We start from the raw sequence: 17,976 nt of genomic DNA, 5'->3' as shown, positions 1-17,976 counted from the left end.
TGTTCGGGGTCGTGGTTTGAGCAATGCTGTTGAAGTATCCTTGGCAAGTTATTGCAATGCGTTTGTAGGTGATATGCACCATCGCCACAGTATGCCAGGGTGAATGTTTAAGATGGTGGAAGGGGTAATAATCAAGTGGCCTGCTTTGTCCTGGATGGTGTTGATTTTCTTGAGTGCTGTTGGAGCTGCACTTATCTGAGCAAGTGGAGAATGTTCCATCACACTCCTGACTTATGTCTTGAAAATGGTAGAAAGATTTTGGGGAGTAAGGCAGTGATTTGCCAGTTGCAGCATCTGACCTGCCTTCGTAGCCACAGGATTTACGTGGCTGGTCAAGTTAAGCTTCTGGTCAATGGTGACTCCCAGGATGTTGATGGTAGGGACTCAGTGATGATAACACTATTAAATGTCAAGGGGAGGTGGTTAGACTCTCTCTTGTTAGAGATGGTCATTGCCTAGCGCTTGTGTGGTGCAAATGTTACTTGGCACTGATTTGGCACTCATTTCCATTTCTACTTGGCACTCATTTCTACTTCTCTTTAGCTCTGAAGAAGAGTCATACGGACTCGAAACGTTAACTCTGTCTTTCTCTCCAGAGATGCTGTCAGACCTGCTGAGTTTTTCCTATACTTTTGTTTTTGTTTCAGATTTCCAGCATCTGCAGTGTTTTATCTTTACTTGGCACTGATCTGCTTAGCCTGAATGTTATTCAGGTCTTGCTGCTTGTGGGCACAAACTGAAGAGTTGTGAATGGCACTGAACACTGTGCAATCATCAGTAAATGTCTCCAATTCAGATCTTATGATTGAGGGCATGTCATTGGTAAAGCAGCTGAAGGTATTTGACCCAGGTATCTGCCCTGAGGAACTCCTGAAGTGAGGTCCTGAGGTTGAGATTATTGGCCTCAAAAAGCAATGGCCCAGGTCTTGCAGTCTCTGAATTGTTGGAGACCGGATGAACACCCGAAGATGCGCTTCGGGACCCTGTTGGAAGTTCCAATGCACTGGCTCTGTGGGAATTGCCTGGGAAGTTTAAACTTCCAATGTGCAATTCTCTTGCTCCCTAGGGCCCTTTGAAAAAATCCCCAACTCTGAGATAGAGTCACAGACTTTGGACAATTCCAATTTGCTTAACTCGATAGTTACTCAGGAAATGTTAGACAGAAAAGTCCTGGTCTAACTCCTGGGTAACTATGTAACTGACCCCCAATCACTCACACTGAACCCCACTCCACTGACTCCCCCACCGATTCATCTGCCCACTTACCGACCCTATCCACTCACCCACCCTACCCAGCTGTCAATCTACCCAGCTACCACCTTACCCAACTACCATCTTACCTAGTTGCCACCTTACCCAGGTTCCGCCCTACGCACCCCACCTACCCACTTACAGACCTACACACTCACGTGTTCACTCACATATTTACCCATACACTCATTTACAAACACACTTAGAAGCTTGCGGACCTTTAAACTTTCACCAGAATATGGCAGCTAGTGGTTTCTATGCAGGTTCTCTTCGCTGCTCTCTGCGCAGATTCCTGCACTGAGGGAGTTCTGCAAGGTCCTCCATTGGAAGTTGGAGACTTTTCAATGTATGCAGGAAAGTGGGTAGTTTTCTGTCTGATCAGAGTTAGACACAGGGGTTCCAATTCTGATTTGAAGTTTTGGGCCAATATTCCTTTATGCTAGGTGTGAGCCAGCCAGTGGAGAGTTTCCCGCAGGAGTCAGACACTTTGTGTTGAATTTTCAGGCCCCACTGAGGTTGGGAACGAAGATGAATGTAGCCCAAAAATTAGTCGGCCAGCTGGTGTGCCGATTTCCTGGCTCCATTCCTGACTTTGGCTATTTTGGCCAAAGTGGGTTCAGGGCCGAGCAAGGCTGTCAGCCCAACAAGGCAGGCTAGCAATTAGGCTCATTAGGAGCTTTGTTAAGGGTAAGAAATGGAGGCTGACTGTGAGATTTTCCATTTGGCTTCCAGTTTCCTGACATGACAAAGGAGGTGGGCACCCAGTGGCAGGCTAGGGTGTCAGCCCTCTGCCTACAGGCCCTCTAAAGGGATTCCTCCACCACACACCCCTCCACAGTGGCTGCTTTTTCTGGTTTTAAATTAAATTAATGAAAAATGACTGAGGAAGCAGCTTTCTGCTGAAGCACACATTCAGTAATTTAATTTTACAGCAACTGGGTGCTCCTTGAAGCCAAAAGGTCTCCGATTGTCACTCGAACTTCGAGAGCCCGCTTACTGCTCTTAATTGGACACGGAACCTGTCTTCATGTGAGCTAGGGGACCACCCCAATCAACAATCTAACCAGTGACTGGTTACCCCGGGAGCGGGTTTCTCCTTTTGATACCCGATGCTTTCCTTTTTGCATAATAAACGAATTGTAGACTATGTGGTTATTTTAATTTGTTGTTCAATGGTAGTAGTGTACATGTTTACATGTTTTCTTGCTACCCTTACACTTTGTGTCTCCAATTGTACAAATTCCCTAATACCATTGCTTCTCTAATTGGAATATATATAGTGATGACTTGCATTGCAAGATACCAAGCTGTAAGGGATGCAGGGGTTCTTATTACTGTGGGTAACCCTGTTTCATTGATATCAGAGCTGGGAACTGGCTTTTCTGCAGTTAACAGTGGGCCCACTGTTTTCAGAGACTAATGCCATGTGCAGTTTTGTGATGCCACGCAACTTAACTAACGTGCATACCACAAAGTCCTTTATGTATTATTCCACACATGCGGCAGGGAGGGCTTGACTAATGGGAGCACCCTCATCACTGAATCAGAAGCTGTGGTTTCAAGTTCTAGTCAGGAGATTTGAGCACGTAGTCATGTCTGACACTTCAGCACAGTATTGCACTTTTGGGTGTGCTGGCTTTCGGATGAGATGTTAAACCAAGGCTCTATCTATGTCTCCAAGGACCATAAAAGATCCCATAGCACCATTTGAAGAAGTGCAGGGAAGTTCTCCCCAGTCTCCTGGTCAATATTTATCTCTCAAAAAACATCACCAGAACAGATTTCCTGATAATGATCTCTTTGCTATTTGTGGGAGCTTGCTGTGCTGCTGCATTTTCTGCATTACAGCAATGGCTGCACTTCAAACTTCCTGTATTGGATGTAAAACATTTTGGATGTCCTGGGGTTGTGAAAGACATTCTATAATTGCAAGTTCTTTCCTTTCTTTCTTTAGATTGGCTTCACAATGTTCATTGATCTGTCACAGCATGGAAAAATGTATATTTAGAAAGTCTCAGAATCCCTCCATTAAGGGTTCAGCCATTCTTCAAAAGAGTTGAAACTACCTATGTCTCCAGTTTTGAGTTCAACCAGAAAGCTTCTATAATAACAGAAGGAACATTCATGCAAAATACCCCTCCTGGCCTGTTTACCTGTGATTTTCACTGCATGTGATGCTGGTGGTTTTACATGCTCAATGCCAGACTGCAGTGCAGACAAACATTCAGCAACAAAGGATGCTATTCTGAAGATTGATCAGCCAAAGCAAAGTTCAAATTGACACTATATAGCCACCCTACACCTGCATGAGCTATGTAGGCTGGGTACTACAATATGTGCTATATGACACCCAGTTTGGGTTCTGCCAGGGCCACTCAGCTTCTGACCTCATTACAGCCTTGCTTTAAATAAAGACATAAGAGCTGGACTCCCGAGGTGAGGTGAGAGTGACTGCCCTTGACATCAAGGTCACATTTGACCGAGTACGGCATCAAGGAGCCCTAGCAAAACTGGAGTCAATGGGAATCAGGGGGAAAACTCTCTGCTGGTTGGAATCATACCTAGCACAAAGGAAGATGGTTGTAGTTGTTGGAAGTCAGTCATCTGAGCTCCAGGACCCATCACTGCAGGAGTTCCTCAGGATAGTGTTCTAGGCCCAACCATCTTCAGCTGCTTCATCAATGACCTTCCTTCCATCATAACGTCAGAAGTGGGAGTATTCGCTGATGATTGCTCAATGTTCAGCACCATTCACGACTCCTCAGATACTGAAGTAATCCATGTCTAAATGCAGCAAGACCTGGACAAAATCCAGGCTTGGGCTGACAAGTAGCAAGTAACATTCACGTCACACAAGTGCCAGGCAATGACCATCTCCAACAAGGGAGGATCTAATCATTGCCCTTTGACATTCAATGGCATTACCATCACTGAATCCCCCACTACAAATATCCTGGGGGTTACCATTGACCAGAAACTGAACGTGACTAGCCATATAAATACTCTGGCTACAAGAGCAGGTCAGAGGCTAGGAATCCTGTGATGAGTAACTCACCTCCTGACTCCCCAAAGCTTGTCCACCATCTACAAGGTACAAGTCAGGAGTGTGATGGAACACTCCCCACTTACTTGGATGAGTGCAGCTCCAACAACACTCAAGAATTTGGATACCATCAAGGACAAAACAGCCAGGTTGGTTGGCACCACATCCACAAACATTCACTCTCTCCACCACCGACGCACAGTGGCAGCAGTGTGTACCATCTACAAGTTGCACTGCAGGAACTTATCAAGGCTCCTTAGTCAGCACCTTCCAAACCCACAATCACTACCATCTAGAAGTACAAGGACAGCAGATAGATGGGAACACCACCACAACCTTGGAAGTTCCCCTCCAAGTCACTCAAAGTCCTGATTTGGAAATATATCGCCGTTCCTTCACTATCACTGGGTCAAAATCCTGGAACTCCCTTTCTAACAGCACTGTGGGTGTACCTACACCACATGGACTGCAGCAGATCAAGAAGGCAGATCACCCCCACCTTCGCAAGGGCAATTAGGGAAGGGCAATAAATGCTGACCCAGCCAGTGAAGCCCACATCCCGTGAATTTAACCAACAAGGTTATTTCTGAACAGACTTGGTCTCATCATAGTGGGGAGAAGATTATTATTGTTAAGGTATTTTACTCTGTTGAACGATGTTATCCTCTCTTTTCTTTAATTTACTTTTTGTCATTTACATTCCATGGGTTTTCTATCCACATGTAATGTAAAATTGTTAAAAATGAAATTTTGCTTTGCTAGAAAACCATGAACAATGTTTATTTGTATCAGTCATCTCACATCAAAGAAAAGGAAGCAAACTCTAACTGGTTACCAATGCAAACTGTTAAAAATGGAATAAAATGTTTACCCATAAAAATAATACAAAACAATTTCAAACGCCAAAAGGTGATGGTAATTATAGTGTGATTTGCTTTCATGTTCCATGATATTGTACCAACTCCTTAATTAGGCTACAGCTGCTTACTCACTCCCAAGAATCCATGTTTTCCACAACATCTCAGATTAAATGGAGCTTTACTGCATTTTTAGCTGCTGTGAAATGATTTTTTGTAACTATGCTGCATTATTTTTATGATATGAATTTCCTACTCAACTGGCATAGCGGTCAGTACAGCTTATCTTCCACAAAGGAGTTTTTTTTTCCCCCTGCCATGTGCTAAAGGCACATACGTGCTTGTTGGTGCATGTGGGATAATTTGTGGAAGGGTTGTTTATCGGGAGTGTGCTACCAGCTTTATTTTCAACTGGGCTATGCTGAGACTCACACTGCTAGTAAAAAGCCAGTTTCATAAGGATTTGGAAAGGATAGAGACCTGTTACCTCTGGGGCATCATAACTTGGGGGTACCCCAATGATACACTAGGAAACTGCCCCCCCCACCACCACCCCCAGAAGACCCCAGGTAAGAATTGCCTGGCAATTGCCCAGGAAATTCAAACTTCCATTGGGTTATTGCCCTGCAATTGGAACCATCCAAAAGTAGGGTTTATATCATGAACTTTGGATGGTTCCGACTGTCTTACAGTAATAGCTGCACAGGAAGAGTTATTAAAACTTAACTCCTGGGTAATTACAGTACTGACCCCCACTCTGACTCCCCACAGCACTCCTCCCCCTACCTCCCTAACCTCCCGACGGGTCCCCCTTCGACCACCTGACTCCCTCCACTGACCACCCCCCCCACTGACCAACTCCCAACCACCTGACCCCATGCCCACAATCACCCAACTGACCCCCCCATGACCACCCAACACCCACCCACTCCCTCACCAACCACATCCCCCCATCCCCACATGAACCGAGGGACTGCAGAGGAATCAATGAAAGGGAGGACAGAGTCCACCTGAGGTACGTTGCAATGTCTACATAAAGAGAGACCTGCCAGAGCCACTTGGACATGTCAGAAGTGTTGTACCTTTTCCACCTTTCTATTAAGTAAGTCTTTCTGCAGGTTAGATTGGGCCCTTGATGTATATCTTGATGCACAAGCAGAAAAACACACCGGAGATGCTGAAAGCTGAAGGACCAAATGCACTTTCTTGTACACGTACCGAGCATGTATGTCTTCTTGGGTGTCAGTACATGACTAATCTTTATGCAGCTAGATTGGTTTACAACAGTTGTACGTTGCATCTTGAGGGTGTGCTCCACTGAGGTATAGGTTTTTGTGTGAGACTTGTATGTATAAGTGATAAACCTGGAACAGATTGACAGGAAATACCTTTGTGCCTTAGAACCTTTGACTATTGACCAATATGTTGTCTTTTTTACAGGTTCGCCATCAAAACCTGGTCAGGTGACCTGCTCCTCAGTCTCCAGCAGTGTCAAAGAGTTAACAACTGCTGAGAAAGATGCAGGAACAACTTGGGTTGACTTGTTCACACCAGGCTTCTCTTGGGACACACCTCTACTTAAATGAAACAGTTAAGTATTGTGGTACTTAAAAAAGCTGGTTACAGACAATAATCATTTATTTTAATATATTTTCTGGAGATATTTGTGTGAGGAAAGTGTCCTGTTGATATCAGAAACTCTGATTTGGTTTTTTTATCCTAAGAGTTTATCGGAATTTCATTAGTAAATAAATTGCTAATGATACCCGGAAGTGTGGATTAACAATGCCATCATAAATATTGCATAAACTGAATAAACCCATTCCACTATAATTCATGATGACAACAGCTAGTTTTCAGGTTTCCTTTGCCCATGAAATATTTCCACAGCAAATGATAATTTTTTGGGGAACTCTGCAAATATTCTCTTGTTTCAGCTTTAATCAATCTCGATATATTTTAAAATAAATTCTTTAAATACATGTTTTGTAATGAATTACAATTTCTAGCACACCTACATGAAACAACTTTAATATAGGAAAAGTAATTGGCTTAGTAGTTTGGGAGGCATCAATTTCTTCACCCCTTGGATTTTCATTCGAACTCACCATTCAGGGAGAAGAGATGAAAGATTTCTCACTCATGATTACTAAGTCCCAAGTGAAATGAGTTACTCAGCAGAAAAAGCCATCTTTATTTGAGATTATTTTTTCCCGAGGCTGGATGGTGTGAGAAGTAGAACCATGGTGCTGGTGTCATGGCAGTTGTCTTTTTCTTGGGTTTGAGGCAATTCTGCGTTGGGGAAAGAAAACCCCAAACTGGGAGAATTTTTGTTGTATTTCATGTTGTAAGTTACTTTTCTCAGTAAATATTCCCCCTCCCCACTATTGACTTTCTATAGTGGGAGAAAACATTTCCAATGTGGATATGCAGAATGCAGAATGGGTAGACATTTCTGACTATAAAGCGTGTTGAGAAAGTAGGATGAACCATACACCTGATGAAATTGTGTGCTTGAAAATATATCTCCACTCTACAGGGATGAGTGAATGGGTGGCATTTCAGGTCTAACTGTGAAGGGACATGTGAAGATAAATTTGCATGTAGGTTATGTCTGGAAAATGTGCATTCCCCGGCATAAAGTACAGGAAATAGAACAGAACTCTATAAAGCTGGACATCCGTCCCCTTTACCTTGCCCCAGGGGCTCAGGTACTTCCTCCAAAAAGGTAGGAGAGATAACTGAACTGCTGCACCTACACAGACACAATCAGAGCATCTGATTTAAATGAGGGGGGAGAGGTCTTTTCCATGCTTCCCATCTCATTTTCATCCAGGTTCACCACCACGGCTCACAGTTTCAAGGCTGTCTAAATGAGTTGGCATTGAGTCTTGATCCAGGGCCCCCTTTATAAATCAGAAGACCTCAAAATAGTTGTTTGGTAGTACCGAACTTGAGTATTGCTGAAAAAAGAGATACGTCTAAGCTTTTTGTTTTGCATTCATCCGGACACTCGCAAGAATAGCAATATAAGGGGAAAAACAACAATTTATACTGTATGTGAGGAGAGTGCTGATTTGTTGGCAAGTGGCGTTGCCATGGAGAATGCACCTGTGATGGTAACTGACAGTTAATGACCAAGCATTGTTTGAAATTTAAACCAGGCAATTTGACCCTGATTGGTCAAGGCATTACCCTGAGGAATGAGTCAGTGAATGGCTGTCACTTATTTTGTTTAGTTGGAACATGGTGCATGTATGTACATGTTCTTTTTGTCTGCAAAGAACTGGGCCCTGTGTATTACTATATATATCTTCTAGTACATGAAAATGCACCACATTGCGAGCCCAACTGATGATCTTAAAGTGGTTGTCAGCATAATTCTTAGCACAGTGGGGATTATTTAGCAAATGTTGTCCAATCACGGAATCACATCTAACGTTGGACACTGTCTTTTGAGTTTTGCAAGGACGGGCTGGTTGGGCACAGTCTGTACCTTGTCCGTTGCGAACAGTGGCTGGGCTATGCTGTTTGATACGATCCTCCAGTCTTTGGGATGTATGGCCTACATACCTAGCACCACAGTAGCACTGAAATTCATATTCCACATCACTTATTTGTGTGATAGGCTTGATGGCAGCATTGTTTTCGTGGCGAATACCACTCAGGTTGCAGACAGAAAGAACATGTGCATATATTGCGCCTGTTTCAGTGAAACAAAATAAGTGACAGCCATTTGCTGAAGTGTGTTAGAAAGATACTGGGGATTGTGATTGATATCAAACCAGATACTTAGGGTTTTGAGAGAATGATATGACTTTAACCAAAAACAACATATTTAAAGAACTCTCATGGATTTACTACACTTCTGCCCCAGAGGAATAACATCTGCTTTTTTGATATTTTACATCAAATAATCTATTGCAAAATGTATCTCACTCTGTTTTCAGATCCTGTGACTGTATTTGAATAACATTTGCAATAAAAAGACAAAATTAGTTGAAAACACTATTCTGAAGTTAAATCTGCGTGATATTTCATTTTAAATCCATGTATAACAAAGAATGAGTTAGATGTCATGGTTTGTTTTCTATATCCACCTGTATCTTGATTATATTAAAAACTTTACGTTAATCAGCACTTCATGTGTATAATTCCTTACTTCTTGCTTCCACTTTTTTTTCACATTTTTCCGTCAACTATTTCATTATTAATTCCTATGTTTACATTTATAATTTCTAAGGGCTTCCGATCAGCAGTCTCAAAACACATAACCCCCATTTCCAATGCTTCCAGATCCCTGCCCTTGCAGGACCATCACCTTCCAAGATTCCCTCCCCAGTGTTCCTGGACCGTGACATTCTACTGCAGCAGCACTGTCACAAACTGGAACCCCATCACGTTACCAAATACAAATGCTGCCAGAATGCTGCACTCATCTCCCGCCAGGTACCACCAGGGCTCCCATACCCCACAGCCAAGTTTCTGACACTATGAAGCCATCATGTTGTACCCTTCCAGTTACAGTGAGTACCTGCACCCCATATGGACCATCCCTTCTTCTATCTTCTTTTGCATCCTGGCCTTTAAGAAGAGGTAAGAGGTAAAATTAACATAAGTTACATGAACATATAATCAACATCACATGTTACAACGACCATGCAGAAACCGACATAACCAAGAAAGGTAAGCTGTAAGTTATCACTAGTACTTCTACAATACTGTGCAATAAGATTATAATTCAGCTTAGTCAATTACTGTAATGGGCCTGATAACATATTGTACTTAACATAATTGAAACAGTATATGCTTCAACAGTGGCCACTGTGTTTGTGTGTGTGTGTGTATAATGGGCGGACTTTTCCCAGAATTGCACTAAGTGTGGTCGTGGGTGGGTAAAATAGAGTCCTACCTGCTGATGAAAATGACAGGTTTTCATGCCGTATCATCCTTAGCCCGCCTCATTATTTATTAGTTGTCAGGAAACATGCAGTTTCCATGGCGAGTGGGCTCTCATTCGCCTGCTTGCCAGTACCCTGCTGGTGCATCACACCGGCCACCACCTTTGAACGGCAACTGCCAGCAAAGCGCTCATTGCCACCAGCTCACCACCGCTACCCGGGAGAAATGGCCAGCAAAGGAAAAAAGGTTGCAGCCCCCGCTTCAACGACGGGTCCCTCGAGTGACTTCTGGATACCATGGAGGCCACTGGGATGTGACCCACACCCGCTCTGTTGGCTGGATAGGTGGCAAAGTCGCCAACGCGGCTTGGGAGGTGGTGGTCAGTGCAAATGTCCTGCAGAGGAAGACAGCCACCCAGTGCCGCAAAAGGATGAATGATCTCCTCCGTTCCACCTGGGTAAGTCACTCTTTACATCACTCCCAACTCACACACTCACAAACCCATCACACATCCACAGGGCCCTCACTCACTGCCAGTGCAAGGGACATCACCATTCACTCTTTCACACACACCGTCATTGTCCTCATCCCATCCATGGGACCACTCACCACCCACACAGGCCAGGCATTCTTATCATCTGGCCCGGCAGGAACCTGATACACTCTCCACATCTCTACCCATGCTCACAACAGGAGGGAAAGGTCACAGACAGGTGGAGGGATGCTGGGGATCAAAGTTCCAACAGAATTCGAAAACAGAGCCATCCAGCTGGCCGGCGATGATCGGGACCGGTCCTGTGCTGACGGTGAGGTCGGTGCTGCTCTACCAAGTGAGGTTCCAGCAGTGCAACATCCATCAGACAGCCATACCATGAGTGATGTGTCCTGTTTCACAGGCCACTGCCATGAACTAATTATCTCCCCTTGCTTTCGCAGATACATGTGCCAAACAGCCGACAGAGTCCATGACCCAGGGCTTCCAATCAAGCCCGGAAGAAACCTCTGAAGAGGAATCTGGACGCACCCTCCCTGAAGTCCCGTCACAGTGCTCACCCACACCCTCCACCAGTGCAGAGACACACACCTAGGTGGGACCTAGCTTTAGTGTAGCCTCAGGATCACAATCTGGTGAGCACATCGCACTTTCTGACCCACAGCAGGCAGAGGCAGGGATTTCCCAGGTCCCCAGCATTTGGAGAAATGCTGGAGGCCAGAACATTGCTGATTCTGAGTCAGATGAGGAGCCTCTGGACTTGGTCATGTCACAGTTGCTGGAGCTGCAAAGGCAAGCTAGGGAACAACAGGAAGGGGTGTCCGCTGCACTCCTCAGATTGCAAGGCACGATGGAGGAGTCTGTCCACCTTCAGTCTGAGGTGATAGTGCCAGCATGTCAATGCACCAAGGTCAACACTGGCAGGATGGCGGCCGCCATGGAGACCTTGGTCCAGGACGTCACTCCTGCACTGCTGCACGGGCTTAACTCCATTGCTGATGCCATAGTTGGGCTCCAACAGTTTGTACATGAGAGGGGTGCTGGGCAACTCAATCTCACTCCAGCTACTCCTTCTGTTCACGGAGTCAGCCGGGGGCCCTCGGGCAGCCATAGGGTGGAGGATCAGGAGGTGCACACTCCAGGTGATTCTGGGAGTGACCGGCCCATCTGAATCCCCTCTTCATGTGACCTCCACAGCTCCAGCTTCACAGTCCGAGGAGGGTGCCACTGCCACACAGCAGGACCCCGAAAGCAGGCCGGGGCCCACCAAGCCTCGGCCCTCCAGAGGACGTCTGCCAAAGTCATCACAGACAGGGCGTCGCAGTCAGCAGGCTGCCTATAGCTCTGCTGTGGATGTCCGGGGAGCACCAAGACGTAGCTGCAGGGTTAGGAAAGTTAAGTAAAAGTAGTTGCAGATCCTGGGCAAGGGTGTTGGTCACTTGTACATGCTGTTCACTATTGTCAATAAACTCCCAAGAATGTCTCCCTGTCTTTGGCTCCTTGTTCTGATGAGCAGTATTCTTGTCACTCAGATGTGAAACCTTTCTGCACAAGATAAAAGGCAAGTGTTTCAGTCCAGGGACTCTTCCCTGGGCTCTGTGCAGCCTTCAGACCACAGTGATGGTCCAGCCTCACACTGCCTGGAACATTACTGATGCCTGCACCTTGGCGGTGCTGGTCATTGCTGCCAGAATGTAGTGGGCAGGCGCCACTGAGTTCTCTCATCCTCTCTGTGTGCTCTCAGCACCTTTAAGATGCGGCTGGTCCCCATCACACCAGCATCTGTGACCAGTGTTGCTGTGCACCAGCCCCCGAAGGCTGAGGTGCTGAAGGCGGGCACAGCATCAAATGTGTCTAAAGTTTCATGGCTGCGTCTCTGAGATGGCCCTGATCATGAAGCACAAGTGAGCTGCTCTCAGCCAGACAGGAGTCAGACATTCTCAGGAGCTGTGTGAAGATCTATGGAGCGTCCTCACTGCATGTTGTCATCATCCTCCTGCGATTGAGTGACTATTAGGGCATCCACTGTATCTCCATGAAAGGAGCATTCTCACAGAGGGTATTGGCGCTGCCATTAGCCAGACTGGAGTCAAACGTTAACACTGCGATGTGAGGATCTATGGGGACACCTCACTGCATGTTGTCATCATCGTCCACAAATCTGGCAGCCATGAGGGCCTCTCCAGCACGTCTGCCTCATCTAGCCAGTGCGAGAACCTCATCCCTGTCATCGTCACCACCGTTTACCCCTTCACTCTCATCCCCATCGGCGTCCTTCTCATCAGAGCAGACGTGCAGCTCCTCCATCTCTTCCTCAGCCAGCTCCTCACCCCGTTGCAGTGGCAGGTTGTAAAGGGCACAGCAGACAATGATGACGATGCGTGACACCCTCTGCCGACTGTATTGTAGGGCTGCACCAGACTGGTCCAGGCACCGGAACCTCATCTTCAGCATCCCGATGGTCTGTTCCACCAAGCTGTGAGCTGCTGCATGATCCTCATTATAACGACGCTCTGCTGCAGTCTGAGTCCGCCGCACGGGTGTCATCAGTCACGTCCTCTGCGGGTAGCCCTTGTCCCCAAGGAGCCAACCCTGCAGCCTCTGTGGACCCTGTAAGAATGCAGGGAGCTGCGAGTGACTCTGCATGTAGGCATCATGCACACTGCCTGGAAACCATGCGCACACCTGCAGGATGTGCTTCTGGTGGTCACATACCAGCTGCACGTTCAGAGAGTGGAAGCCCTTGCAGTTGATGCAGTCCACTGAGTGTAGCAATGGAGACCTGAGCACCACGTGAGTGCAGTCAATCACACCCTGCACCTGTAGGAATCCTGAGATCAGGGCAAAACCAATGGCCCTTGTATCCTGGCTGTCCTGGTCCCGGGCGAAATGCAAAAAGTTGTGTGCCATGGAGAAGATGGCATCCATGACCTCATGGATGCATTTGTGGGTGGCAGATTGTGAAATCCCATAGAGGTCACCTGTGGAGCCCTGAAAGGAGCCACTGGCATAGAAATTGAGTGTCGTGGTCACTTTCATAGCCACTGGCAGTGGATGCCCTCCATTTCCCCTTGGCGCCAAGTCCTGCAGTAAGTGGCAGATGTGAGCCACCAGGTCCCTAGACATGCGCAGTCGTCGGCGACACTGGTTCTCAGTCATCTGCAGGAATGACAGGTAGCGTCTATAGGCCCTGGGTGTCACTAGGGACCAACCAGCCACGTCTTGCTGTCACACCTGGGCAGTGTGTGCAGGAGCCCCAGCAGCCCTTTCTTCATGATGTTGCTGCTCCTGCATTTGCACAGCCAGGAGCCTCAGTCACCCTTTCTTCCATCTTCTACAGTCTCTGTAGGCCATCGGGCGTACAGCTAGGTCACCAGGATCCATGATTCTGACGTGGTTCTCCTGCAGCAAGAGAGAGAGAGAGAGACGTAGTTATCATGGATGTACTTAGCACCTCTCCTGGCCCTGTGTGCCCCTTAATGCTTCCCGGAGAGAGCTGGTCGCCCCTCGGATGGTCAGAGATGAGTGCGCTGCGTGACTGCCCAGTCAACCTGCGACATGGGGGATACTGGTCCAAACCAGGATGCTGAGATTGCAAGGGGCTGTGAGCACCTCCAGCAGTGACTGCTACATGGCCAGCGTTGGCGAGGAGATTGTACAACGTGTGCAGTCCAACTGCTCCGCGGTGCAATAAAGTGGTGGCAGACTCAAAGTCTGTGCTGGGGGGTAGTGGGGGGGGTTTGGGGAGGGGGTTAATGTATGGAGTGCTTGGTGGCCTTTTGGCGCCTCCGCATTGCTTGCATGGGTTGGGCAGGCTAGGAGCCCGACCCCAATCATATCACTGTGGCTGCGCCTGATCTATCTCAGCTGCAGAGGCATGGCCAGTTTATACAGGTGCCCCTAATACGTGGCCACTTCCCTCACTTACCCTGCCCCCCACCTCGATTGTCTGTGCGCGGGATACAGTGCCAGGGCAGAACTTGACCCCCCCCACCCCCCACTGACAACGGTCACCTCCAAGGCTGGCCAGCACTTCCCCCTGGACACCCCTCCCACCCTCAGTAGTCGCCTCCGAGGCAGGCCAGCACTTGCCCCCGGACACCTCACGCACCTTAGCCGTCACCTCCGGGGCCAGGCGCCACTTGCCCCCGGCACCCCGAGGCCTGTAAACAATGGGCAAGCTGTGGAGAACGCTGCTGCTCACTCACCTCAGTTCCCTCAAAGTGAAGGCCACCTAGTGCACACCGCCAGTGTGCTGTTGTGAAACACATCGGCGTGCTTTCCCGCGGATGTGGACGGACAATATGGCGGGGTTCTGGAACCTGGCACGATAGCCTTTTAATGATGCGTTGATGCGTTGCAATGAGCTCCGCGATGACCATTGGCGGGAAACGTGGCCCGCTGTTGGCGGGCTGAGCGGACGATCTCGACCTGCCTTCACGCCATCGTGAAGCAGGACACGCCATATTGTCGGCGCATGCCACCTAGCACGCCTGCCGCCAGCGGGCTTGGAAAATTCCGCCCAATATATAAAATATATACATTGATAATATTAGCTGTGCAATTGCCCTGAAGAAAATGAGAGAAAGCAAAAACAGATTCAAAATCAGCACTCAAGTCATAAATTCTTTAATGTGAAACTGAAGTCAACATAAAACTAGCTCTGGTTATTGTAAGATTTAGAAGAATTTCAAAGACTGCAAAGCATAGAATAGTCAGTTGCATGGTGTTCGCCTGTGTCTGAACAATGTCAGAGTTCTGAAAAGTATCAGCCATGTATAAAGCAATGTAACGTATCATGTTTCCACCAACAAACATTGAATTCCTTTTCCATGTAAAGGTTGCTGCCTTTCAAAAGAAGAGCAGGAATATGCAGATACTGTGTGGTCCTCCCACCAACAAACATTTTCAAAATCTTTTGCTGATGAAAATATTATTGAATTGCAGTGTGCCTGGTGGTTTAAGTGAACCATTTAGTTTCAATACACTGTAGTCCCTAAAAGCTTCTTTTCTTTCAGCACATAAGAAGTTATTATGACTGACTAGTTGCAACTTTCTTTAGAACCAAAGCCTGGCCTGATACTTCTAGATCTGTGCTATGGTAACGTGAAATAAACACAACATTAGTGATCAATGGAGTGTGATTATGAGAGAACCCAGGCAATAGGAAATGTTCAGGACAGAGAAAAATACAATGTTGATGTGGTAGTCACAATGATGGTACAATATTAAAAATCACCACTCACTTCGGTATTACACTAAATGGTAGAGTTTCTAGTACATTTATACAGTATATAACCTAAAAGGATGCTCAGTATGGTTCTACAAAATACATTCTACAAATGAGGGACCTTCAATAATTCTCACGACAAAATTACAAATTCCTTGTATGTAGAATAAATTCATTCCTGTTAAGTATTATATTGCTGAATTCATGTTTTAAGTAATAAAATGAAATGTTGAACAAAGTAAGAAAAATAATCTAATGAGTTAATTCTGCTGGTCACTTATTTTAAACATTATAATTGAGATTCTCCCCTGTTTGCTAACATTTTGAAAGAGGATATCTTCACTAAGGCACTTACAAGCCAGGTTACAGCAATGAGAGAAATTCCTACTCCAAAATATTTTAGCTTGTTGCTAGACTTTCTACATATTCACATGTCATAAATAACATGTTGATAAAACAGGGTAGAAATTTATCTTAGGCAAAACGCGGGAGTTGGGGAGTGGAGGTATTGAACCCACTGCACGTTATGCACACTGCCGGATATTTAAATCCATTGGCCACAGTGGAACTGAACATTGTGCTTAACGGGCAGCCGATCCATTCCTCCTTGTTTCGTTCTACTGCCCAAGATGAATCTCTATCCTGAGATACTGGGGTGGGCCTCTTTAGAGTCATTTTTTTAAAGACAAAAGCAAACTGTTTTGTTTTGCTCTCTGCTTAATGCAACAGAAAAAAAAAGCTATGAATTTAAGTCAAGAGTTTCTTGGCATGACTGAAATTCAGAATACAGCTTTGTATAAGCAGATATTTCATTAAGCCAGCGCGATGTTGATATTACAATTAAGAGACAATAATAAGACGTGCTTGGTTTGTAGCAACCATTGCTTAATAATTTACAACTGTAGGATAATTAATAATCATCAAATCATTCAACAAAAATAATTTATGGTTCCATTATCGAGAATTATTTGCAAAGCAGGAACTGCTCACTTTTTAGCGCCACACTCGGTTATCTTTCATAATATGAGTTTAAACATTATGAATCGAATTTGAGGTTTTGCAAACATTGTTTAATATGTCAGAGCATAGGAAAACTGATAAAGCAATATTCTTGGGTTTAAGAATTAAGTAGAAATATTCAAATAGAGGAAACAATGTTGCAGCATTCCTGTAGTTTCATGCTGAACTTACTTGAAGATATTCAGTTTGATATTTATGATGGTAATTCATTGCATTTACTCTACTGTAATAATTTAGGCAGATAATTTATCCCAATGATGTATTGTAAAATGGTTTTGTTATCTGTCTTGCTGTATCTACATACCTGTTACCATCTCCGTAGAGACTGATTGGGCTGAATTTTGCCATCGGCGAGCAGGGGGCAGGTCCCGCTCGCTTACAGGAAAATGACGCGGGATGACGTCGGGTGGAACCCCCGACGTCATCCCGCCCCATTTAAATCTTCAGGAAGGCAGGGGCACAGTGAGATCAGCTGTCCGTCCGCCGACCTGTCAATGGCCAATTGACGCCACTGACAGGATAATTAAAACAATTAAAGGACCAGCCCGTCCAACCTTAAGGTTAGTGGGCAGGCCGGGAGCCCCGGTGGGGAATAGAAAAAACATGAAACCTCATCCACCAGCGGGATGAGGTTTCATGAAGGGTTTAAAAGAGTTTATTAAAGTTTCAGTGAAATTTATGAACAGGTCCCATCTCGTGTGACATTGTCCCATGCGGGGGACATGTTAAGGAATATTTTTGTTTTTCTATTTTTAAAATTTATACAACTTTCAGTGATCTCCCTGAGGCAGCACCTAGCCTCAGGGAGATGTGCGCTCTTTCGTGTGCGTGCGTGAAAGAGCGCACTCTCGCATTTGGGGAATCCCCCCCCCCCCCCCCCCCCCCCCACTGCACACAGGGAGCGCATAGCGCTTAAAACTTAAAACGGCTGTGGGGCCCGCTTCTCCGGCGGGGATCATCTCCCCGCCCGCCGGAGATTGGGTCGGGCCCGCCTGCCCGACAGGCAGAAAATTCTGCCCATAATTTTTAAAGAGATATTGGAACTTCCAGTTATTAGCTGAAAGAAGGGCACACAACAAGATTTCCCATTTTCAAAGAGCTTTCACTGTATCAATGACTAAAAATAAAACACTACTAACTAAACAATATTTTTTATAGGCAAGTTGTACTTTAATCCACT

At 46.0% G+C, this 17,976-nt stretch overlaps 1 long non-coding RNA gene across 1 annotated transcript in view; it reads left to right on the top strand.

The window, feature by feature from the left end:
- The window catches only part of LOC144687662 (uncharacterized), a 66,527-nt gene extending 57,242 nt beyond the window's left edge, over nucleotides 1–9,285 (top strand). Inside the window, exon 3 of the long non-coding RNA XR_013578190.1 lies at nucleotides 6,592–9,285. This is a non-coding gene — a long non-coding RNA (uncharacterized LOC144687662). The remainder of the gene's footprint in view (nucleotides 1–6,591) is intronic.
- Nucleotides 9,286–17,976: the final 8,691 nt, after the last annotated feature.

This window comes from Cetorhinus maximus, chromosome 12 (genome assembly GCF_964194155.1).
Source record: "Cetorhinus maximus chromosome 12, sCetMax3.hap1.1, whole genome shotgun sequence".
NCBI classification, from domain to species: Eukaryota; Metazoa; Chordata; class Chondrichthyes; order Lamniformes; family Cetorhinidae; genus Cetorhinus; species Cetorhinus maximus.
This window is presented reverse-complemented; position numbering and strand designations above follow the sequence as displayed.